The sequence below is a fragment of the Papaver somniferum genome, chromosome 9, assembly GCF_003573695.1.
Source record: "Papaver somniferum cultivar HN1 chromosome 9, ASM357369v1, whole genome shotgun sequence".
Lineage (NCBI taxonomy): Eukaryota > Viridiplantae > Streptophyta > Magnoliopsida > Ranunculales > Papaveraceae > Papaver > Papaver somniferum.
This window is the reverse complement of record NC_039366.1, coordinates 136,686,562-136,697,545: the sequence shown is the minus strand read 5'-3', so window position 1 is coordinate 136,697,545 and position 10,984 is coordinate 136,686,562.

The window sequence follows — 10,984 nt, the reverse complement described above, 5'->3', positions numbered from 1 at the left end:
AGGCCTGGCCTAAACAAGATAAGGGTTCGGATTTCATCACCGTTCCCTTCTTGCCCGTTTTAGGAAAACAAAACCTAACGCGAACCCAAGCTTTAAAATCTGATTAGAAAGAGACCTATAGGGTATCGAGCTTGTTAGGAAAAAATTTCGGAGGATATTGGTTACCTTTTAAGCAACTTCAAAGTTCATGGTGACTTCTGGGAGTTGAAACAAGCCGCCTTGTAACGCCGGTGAGGCCTTGGGTATCAAAGCTCCATTGAGCTTCCCTCGCCTCCGTTTCATCTCACATTAGCTCGGATTGATCCAAAGGTGTTGCTAAAACTGTAACGAATTCCCCTTCGAGAGATAGAAGCTGGTCTAGAAACAATCTAAGTGGAGCCATCATGCTTTTTGTTTGCTAGAAATCTTTAGGTTTGCTTTGCTGGAGTCGAGTCGGCCTTGTTTGTGATTGTATAGAATCCCTCTGTAGTTTATATTTCTTCGGTGATGAATCTTTTTGAGGAGACGCCACCTGCGATGACGTTGCGAGAATATATGTCTAGAAATTCTCGTTATCAAGAGACGTCTTCGGAAATGACTCTTGGTGAATATATGCGTGGGCAGCGATATATGGATACTCCAACTTTTATTGAGGAATCACCTCTAACGATCTATGAGAAATATTATAAACATAGACCATATAGTTGGGAACAAAGCTTGAGAATTCGTGAATATCAAAAATTATATTGTGATGATGATGAGGAGGAGGATGGTGATGATGATTATAATGATATTTCTAGTTCAAATCCAAATAATTTTAATAATTATTTACCTATTCAAAAGGACGAGGATTTGACTAGAAATACCCCCATTTTAGACGATGATTACGAAACCGATGATGGTTTAGAGGAACCAGTTTATCTTGAGAGTATTGTTTTCGAGTCAAACGATTTAGAAACAATAGTCTTAGAAGAACTCGTAGAGATTAGCGGGGATGAACCTGACTTAGAAAAATCAATCGCCCACTTTCAGGAATCTGATAACCTAGAAATTAGGGATATTATGACCAGTCTACCTAGAGACGCCGAAAAATCTAAGTTTGGGGGTGATTATCATTCTCCATGTTCTTTAACTCTTAAAAATATCCCTCACTTGGGACTTGACATCAATGCCTCAACCATCTTACGAGACTATCTTCGTACTCGTTTTCCCGAACTTAATAATATTCAACACGAGTCTCAACTGTTAGAAACGCATCCTCTGGTTGATGAGTTAGCTCAGGCAATAATCCCAAGATTGACTTTGTTTTCCCACCAAAAACGTTTCTACCAATTGTGGGAACTTTTGATTTTAAGATGTGTCGGTTATTAAGTTTTGAGACTAAACCTAATCACTTTAGGATATTAGGGTCGAAACATTTTCTTAAGGAAGACCACCTCTTTCATTGTGGTCAGCTGTGTGAGTCAAATCTGATTGACTTAGAGGATCCCCAGTTATTCAGGTTGTTGTTATGTGCTTATAAGTTCTTAGTTGAGTTTTTCCAGACTCTAATACCTGAACCGGATCTTAGCTTTGAGGAAATCCAACAGATGAAAACCTTTTATTTAGACCCTTTTATAGAGCCTGAACCTGAACCACAAATAGATGTAGTTGTCTTAAGCAAGGGTATGTTCGGTATCTTCTTGGTCTGTTGCAGTTTCATCTTCTTGTGGGTAACACTTTTTGATCCAGATGACCCACATTTATTCCGGCTACTACTATATGATTCTACGTGGTGACTAATCCTTGCTTAGTCTGGCTGAAGACTTTAAACTTAGCACTTCTTGGGAGGTAACCCAATATTCATGCGACATGGTAATATCTTTCCTTATATCTTTTGCTTCATTGGTAACAGTTTCTCCTTGTTCATGCTTTTAATTTTATCTTTAGAACATCGAGGACAATGTTAGATTTAAGTTTGGGGGTATGGGAGAAACATTTTAGTCGCATTTTTGAAAATTCTAGCGTCACATAGTACCCGGTTAGCTAAGTTTACATATTGTTTCTCACCGAAAAGATAGAAATTGGAATGCTAGAGATAACAACCTATTGAGACATTAGAGAAAAAGACATTGAGATCCTTGAAATTCAGGAGAGAACTTGTTCCTTTTAGAGGGTAACCGTGATGGACCTAACCATCCATGATGGAAAGGCAAGTAGGTCAGAAGGAAATGCCAGAAAGACAGAGCAACCTCACAATGTAGTCTTAGTTACTGGATTACGACTCTCTCCCAGTAGAAACTTATCATCATCAACAAGCGGAGTGACATCAAAATTTATGAAAAAGTTGAAGACGTTTAAGGTTTAGAAGCAACAATAGAAAAGAATAATTCAAAAATCAAAGTTGAAGACTTAGTTACAAGAACTTACAAGAGAAAATGATATAAGTTGTTGAAGTTCATGATACCAAGACATCACAAGTTTTGAAGATCCAAGTTCTAAAGTCCTTCTCTCATGACCATGTAAATTTTTGTCTTGTAAAAAAACAAAAAAATGAAAAATGAAAAATGAAAAAAAAAAAAAAACATCATTACGTTCTTTTTGTTCAATAAGGCCATAAGGAAGAAGAAATTTATAAGTAAAGCAAGAAATCGAAGAGAAGAGTTAATTGTCAAGGTTCTATGAGGTTTGAGAGTTTATCATCAAAAGTTGAAGACCGAAGAAGACGTTATTTCTACTGAGCACTGTGAGAGAGTCGAAGAAAGATGCATTTTGGTTGCTTTGTTAGTCTGCTTTCAATCTGGCACAAGATCTTTCTAGCACTGGTTTAACTCATCACACGTAATTAGTCCAGCTGTGTAGCAGATGTCCCTCTCATCTTTATCTCTCTCCTAATCTTATCCAGTTGTAAAGCAGCGGACGCATCTTACAATGTTTATCTAGCTGTGTAGCGGATATCTCTTTATCTAGCAGTCGTGCGGATGTGTCTCCCCTTTTCTTCAGTCAGCTTTAGAGCTGACACCTTTAATTTCTATGGCATTCTAGTTACTTGGAGATAGGTTGAGAATATGTATGTCCTCATAGCTCTTTGGATACTTGTGACCAAGTAGAAGTCATGGTTTTTGTGGGTACACCTCTGTTAAACCCACCCGAGATTAACTCGGTTTTATTTTTTAGTTTTGCTCGATGACTAGCAAATAATAAGTTTGGGGGTATTTGATAGACGCATTTATGTGTCTATTTTGTTCTCAATATTCTGTATTGTTAGAGTCGATTAAGTACTTATTGTGTTATTTTGTGTTCTTGTAGGAAATTTTAGAGAAATAAGCTCTTGCAGCGAAATGGGCTCAAAAAGTGGTGTTTTACACCCCCAAGATAAAGTATTAAAGGAACCCTAGAAATGCACTGGAAACGTCACAGAAATGTCCCGGAGGAACCAAGAAAAATTACTATTTCCACCCAAAAATTACTATTTCAGCCCCAATTGCTAAAGGGACACCAGAACTGGATTAGGGGGAGGCCAGTTTTCTTCCCAAATTCAAATTCCAAAATTGGCGGGAATATTTGGTTATTTACTGACATATTTTCCAATCGATTTTTGAAGGAGTTTCAGGCCGATTCAATGGCTGAAACTCATTGGGTATCTTCTGCTGGGCTAGACAGGAAGGATATGGGTGTTGGATGCGATCAAATTTGGCTGGAAAATCCATCGGATGAAATCAGAGCAGACGCGTGCATGGAAAATATTTCACGGGGTTTTGATGAGTTGGAAGTGTGCTGCTCGTGTTTGGATGGGGCTTGGCTATATTCTGAAGTGTGTTTGAGATAAACAAAGAAAATCTACTCACCATTTACAGCTCCAGACGCGTATAGAGATAATTCAGGGAAGAAAATATTCCGAAATATTTTTCTTCAATGGCCGAGTAAATGAAGATTATTTGGAGTTAATGGAGGAGATTCAATGGTTCAATTACGTATAAATATGTTCCTAATGTGCTACAGAGAGGTTGTCGAGAGTTGGGAGAAGAGAGGAGAGCGCAGGAAGCAGAAATCACGAGTTGAGTTTCTGCTGCTGCTGCCATTGATGAATTCCAAGAACACGAAGAATGGACTTGCATAGACAGTCGTTCTCCAACAGTGTTTACGACGCAGAGTGGTGGGTCGTAGTTTGGGTCTTGCAACAGCATAACATTTGTATGGTTCTTCTTGTAACAGTTGAACAGCGCCTTTGCAACAGTTATTTCTGTTGCAATTTTTCTGCTCAATTGTTTTACTCCCTTTAATCAACTTTTGAGCTTTATACATGTATTTTGAGATTATGATTAATATGAGGAGCTAAACCCCAACACTGGGGCGATGGAGGAAGCCGTGTTTCATCCATGTGGTAATTTAAATTGATTCTTTATTTACTTTTTGCACCAATTTTAATTGAATTAAGATTTTAATTAATTATTTGTGATTTTATTTGATGGAGCATGCTTAGTCTTAGGGATTCTTGATGCGCCATGCTCATAAAATACAAGTAATATTTTATAAAATCTATCTTGGCAAAGAATAGAGTTAATATTCATTTTGTTTTGAATTATAATTGCCTAGAATTAATTTCTGAACCATTTAAGAAATGAATTTGGCCGAATCCTAAGCCCCAGTAACTCTCACCATTGTTAATATTTTATTGTATATATTTTTTTTTTATTAAGTCTAAAAAAAATTATCCTTCACAAATCCGAGAGTTTGAACCTTCATTACTACAACCACAGAAAATATTTAATCAAAAGTATATTGGAGTTTGTCCATACAGATTGCTAAGTGAAATATTGGGTGTGGTTGTTGTACCCCCACTTTTTCACAAGGTCTACTACTTCTGATGTCGGGTCAGGTAGACAGACTTTTACAGTTTTCTCCCTAAGCTAAAAAAACACCATCAACAACAATAAATTGTTTAGAACTAATATTGTTAAGGATCATTGGACATCTTTTCTTAGAATCATATTTCAATATTTTTAACAACACAAGATTGACTCGAAACTTCTTCTTTGTAAATCTACAAGAAGTCATATGACATCGTCTGATAAAAATAAAATGGTAAGATAGTGAGTAAAATAGAATGGTCCAGTATTCACATACCTGATACAGAAGTTCTCCAAATGTCTTCGTAGATCTTCAGTCTTCAAGGGTGATGTCTGATACTCAACTATCAAATTCTAACCTAGTCTGAGACTTGGCTTAGTAGACTAGAAATCAAAATATAGTTTTGATCATCTAACGTTGACAACAATCTTGGGATAGAAAAACTTGTGGGTTCAACTGAGCACTGCTCTAACAGTCACAATACAAAGCTAACTTCAACGAATATGGTTTACCTTAATTAAGTTAGGAGTTTACCCTTCCTATTTGTAATATATAAATAGTGGTTTTTCCACATGCTCCATCATACTTTGACGGTAAAGATTATGAATTATCCTGAAGAAACGTAAACCAACGTTATCAAGAGGAATAAATACGTAATAATAGACTCAAATTATCATAACTTTAAAAAGTGTAATTATTTGTGCTTATGTTAAATCTATAAATAAATCAAATTCTAACTTCATCATCAAAATATTAAATCTCAAAATTAAAGCAGGCTTAATGAAACTGACACCATAATAGAAATGTTAGTCTGTGGATGTGGGAGACTAACTGCAAAATCTTAGTGTAAGGATTCATTTCCCGACTTCTCTATTTCATGTCAAAGTTTCCCACTTTAAGTTTTAAACAATAAATTACATCAGGTAGATTTAATGAAGTTGAAGTAGGCATACACAAAACCACTACCTAGTTTGAGTTCTTATGAGATGAGTGACCATGAAGCTTCTTTGAATCCCGTGAAAGCATTGTCGACTTCATTTTTATTCTTGCAAGGAAGTTCTCAAGAAAATTGTCTAATATAATAGAGCAACAGATGAATGTGATATATTCTCAAGTAGATTAAGAAGAACGAAAGGTATTGGAAAACTAACATTACTACCAAAGCAAGGTAGAAAATTTTAACATCAACTTTTTTTGTGAATGCATGGCCCAAAAACGGCTCTTAAGTGAAGTGTATACGTACTTAAACGTATTAGAAACTTCAACTTTCATCAGACCAATTTTGTTTTATAGACTTTGTTTTGGTTGTATAGATCACAACTTGTATCCATATAGACTATATAATATATATAAAATCTCTGAAAAACATCTCACAGGTAGACAAAACTCTCAAAATGGACAGTGACATAAAACTTGATATTTTATTGGTTATCGACAATTATTTAAACTACTCCCAGAAACCCACAACAACAGACTTAAGATTACGGCGTAATGCCTTAAAATATCAAGTGAAGTAAGTTACAAAATTAATTGAATCAAAGAGGCAATTACACATAAATTAAAAGTACAAAGTGGAAAACAGAGGTTTGAAGACTAACCGAATATACATCGTACGGTCCACATATCCATTCAAGTTGAGTAATGGGTTGATATTAATATTACCTTTGGTGGTTTACCGAAGAGTAACAATCTGCAATTCATGAAATTTGGCCAACAAAACTTTTAAGACTTATTAAACCTTTACATTCGGCAAAAAAACTTACATGAATCGCCATGCTCAACTCCTTCATAAGCGGGACCTCATCAAAACAATCCGGAAACTCACTACAATAACAACAACAACAACAAACAAAAAAAAACAGAATTTAACAATCTTAACACTGTCACAAAACTCTTAATATTGTTACATTAACATAATATGAACCAATTAACGCCACTACTTTAGCCACTGCTGTTACTCAAGTTTGAAATGTATGTGTAACAATTGGATACTATGTATGTACTGGTTGAATGAGAATCCAGAATTTATACCCATCCCTCTTTACATCGGTGGTGATTCGTATTCATGCAAGATTAACTCGGTAGACTAAATGTATAATTGTGAAACCTTAACAATATCTGCAAAACTGGCCGATACATGAATTGAAGAATCAAAGTAAAAACCCTACGAATTTCTAAAAATTGATGGAAATTCAAATCAGTGTTAAATCAGAAACAATTATGCACTCATTGGTTAGATACCCTCAGTTGGAAAGAGTCAATTTTAGATGCGGTAAATCAAATCTTATTACCTGTTTTTTGAGCAGACAAAACCACATATGAATTGAAAAGGAAAGCACCAAGATAATTAAAACCCTCCAAAACATATAAAAGATAACAAAATAAGAAACAACTAAAATTAGGGTTCCGAAAAGAAGAAAAAAGGGAGAGAAGGAGAACAGTGACAGGTGTTGGAGATAATAAGTGTTTTGGATTTAACTGACTTTTATTTTTTGATTTTCCCTATTTTCCATCCCTATTTGTCCTATTTCCAGTCTTCCTCACAATTTCTAACATCATTTGACTCTGACCATTACAACTCTTATTTATCTCCTTTATCTTCCCTTTTGATACAAACCTAGGAATTAGGTTTTGACGACCAAGGAAAATCCTGACAGTTAATGAAAATTTGCTTTTCCATAATTGACCTTCTTCAAATGAGTATGTTATGGTTGACGATGATTATTTATCTAATATTGGTCAATCATTAAATCCAACGAGGGAAGAGGGAATTTCATTAAAATCCAATGTTGCAGCGAACAAAATCGACGTGTAAAGCAGTAAGGGAATTCATGTCTTATGGTGATACAATTAATGAGTTTACCGGTTGATTAAAAGTTTCATGGTCGAGTTACTCATTCACGATCATTGGACAGTTTACCGAGCAACCTTTCCCCAATATTAATGTTATCACTACTGGTTTGATTTTGTTAGCTTGCATTGTTTCATCGATTGGTGAAGATTATGGTGATAATTTGTGGACATAATAGCTATGTTATTGTTATTTAATGTTACTTTTAGTGGTTCGATTTTGTTCACCTCCATTGCTTCACCGATCGGTGAAATATATGGTGATATAGTTGGTGGAGATAATAGCTCGAATGAATACCGACCGGGTAATTAAATGTCGATGGGAAATGAATCGGTGAAAAGAATACCGACCGATGTTTTGTTCCTCTATCGAAGGATAGTTTACCAATCGATGAACATTTCATATCACTTCCCTAATTCCCCTATTCCCTTATGAATTCCCTATACATGGGGTAGGGAATCAGGGTTTAGAGGAATTCCCAACCCCATAGGAAATGGAATTTCCACAATTTAAGGGTACAAATTCCTAATTGGAGATGGTCTAAGTCCTTCACTAGTAGCTAATATGTGTAACAACAACTGACTAGGTTGAATATAATCACCATCTATACATTATGCTTGTTGTAATCATCTAGAAAAATCATCATAAGCAGCGGCATTCACAACCATGAACTTGATCACCAATCGTCCATTGATGTGGTGGGCAATAATACTTTCTTCTGATAACTGTATTTTTGGTACTAGAATTCTATTTTCGTTGATGGACATTGTGGATCTCCAAGTGTACATACTTATCAGTTATTATTTTGCAAATGATACATACAAAGTCATATACAACACACAGTCAAAAAAAATAAAAATAAAAAGGTTTACTGTTTTGGTTTTGCTTTACCGTGAACAATTCCTTAATTTTATGGAAGTACCTTTTGATACAAAACCAGGAATTAAAATAAAAAATTTTTGAAGAAAAGATGATTGAAGATGGTGATGGACCGATGATAGCGGGTTGCAGAGTAAAATAGGTGTTGGTCGGAGGGCGGAGATGAGATGAGATGGAGAAGAAGAAATTTTGAACTTTGGCGTTTAGTTGTGTTTTAAAAAATCAAAAGATAATATTCGGGATATATAAAAATTTATTTGGGTGGTACATATGATGATTGGGGTTGGGGAATAAGAAAAATAGTGATAAGGAATAGGGAAAATTTATTTAAAAAAAATACTTTAATTATATTATTGGGTAAAGATTATTATTACAAGAAACTAATTAGAAGCCTAACAAGATAAGATCCAACATCGTAATACTACATTAGCTGAACTGGTTGCCGTGTTACCCTATCAGCGAGCCTCATGAGCAATGTAGTCGATTTCGGCCATCTCGGCCGCAATTCCGGTGGAATTCTCGATCTCTTCAAAGGAGCCAACAGATTTTACAATCTTGTCGAGACGAAATTTCACCGAAAATTTCGTTTAACTCGGCCGAGATAAAGCCTGTATTCGAACGGAAAACTCGTTCTCTAAAAATTAAAAATATCCAAAATGTCCGATATATTCAGAATAATTCGAATTATTAATCTATCAAACATTAAACACTTGTATACTTCATTTCTGTTATAGGGGTGGTTTGATCATCAATTGATGATTCTGCTATTACTAAAATTATTGAAATTATGGAGATTGTCAAGAGAAAATGGGACCTGATATGGAGACCCAATTGGATGAACTTTATTTATTTTGTACCAAACATCTCATATCAATCAAGCGATCAAAGAAATTTAAGAGATGCTTCAAAATATTTTCTTTTAGTTTCCTCTCTCGATCTAAACTCTACTAACATCATTAGGGGTTCGGTTTATATATATTTGCCTTCTTTTAGTTTCCTTTCTTGAAGCTTTATCGGTTGAGAGTTTTCTGATGAGAGGAGGTTGGGGGAGATGGGGAATTGATTTGAGTGTTTAGCATCATGATAGTGACTGTCTTTTTACCAGAAGTACTTCCCACGTGTTGGGTTAAATTTTCCTACGTGGTTAGCTTTGGTTTTCATGAATGGATGTATTTGCAGTATTCATATAAGTCACCATATATAGGAAATACGTGGGGAAGTTTTTCTGGTTAGGAAGTATTTGGAGCCGAGATCTCAAACTAAAATCAGGCGAAAATTTTCTTGTACCAGTGTCTCTTTGCTAACCAAGACGAGCCGAGATCCAAAATTAACTATATTACTCATGAGGAACCAGTCAAGGGAGCCTGATTCTCAAGTAGGAAGTCAACGGATCGAGTCTCCGCTCAAGAGTTTTGAGATATCATGAAATACTCCTCTTATGTATGTAGTTGCAGGAAATCCTACACTACACCCCTCATATGATTTTATTAACACTCAACTCATTTTAGATTAATAATCTTAATTTTATTGATGAATCTTGAACAATCTTACAAGAAAAGATAAAGGAATCAAGAATAACCACTGCTCTAGATTTTCTCTCTCCTATTTACTTGTTTCTGACTCAAAAAAGATCTCTCTCCTCCTTTACAACTGAACGACTATTTATAAGGAAATACATAGTGGATGACAACTAATCTGTCCTTTATTTTCGGATATGGCTTGCGATATTCTCGCAACCTTACAAATGTTAATCTCGCAAACTCTCTAATTTTCGTAGGACTATCATATCTTTCTCATGATTTTAGCTGACGTCGTTTATTATATCGTTTCTGAAATTGTTCTGCGACGCCGTTGTGTTGTGTTGTTGATAATTTCGCTGAGACATTATTGCTGCGAGATTATGATCCTACATCTTGCCTCTTCTCATATCTTCTCTGCGAAGTAGAGAATGATGTGAGAAATGCCGCAGTTATCCATCATATCATATTCTTCATTTATCACACGTATCCTTTTTCCCATATGTTTATTGACACGTCTTTTGTAACCGTTGCTTTTTAACCGCTTATATCTTTCCGTATTAATCGTGTTTATCTTCTCGAGAAAAAATTCCCTCTATATATACTCTTTCTCACTTTCTTTTTATTTTTCTCTGCAACTTCATCGTTCTTCTGCAAATTCTGTTATTGCAACTTTTTTTTTCTTCTTCTTTCAATCTTTTTAAGTTCTTCTTCATCTTCATACTATTTCCTCTGTAGATCTTCATCATTCATAATTTTCTTCAAAATAATCTTCCTTCTAGTGTTTTCCATGGATTCATCAAGGTTAGTTTTCTTTTTTCCTTCCTATGGGTTTTGCTGAAATTGATCTTGCTTACTGTCTTATTTGATGTTGTTTATGTGATTCCCATACTCTTGTTATTTCAGCAAAAGCGCCTCCAACACTAAA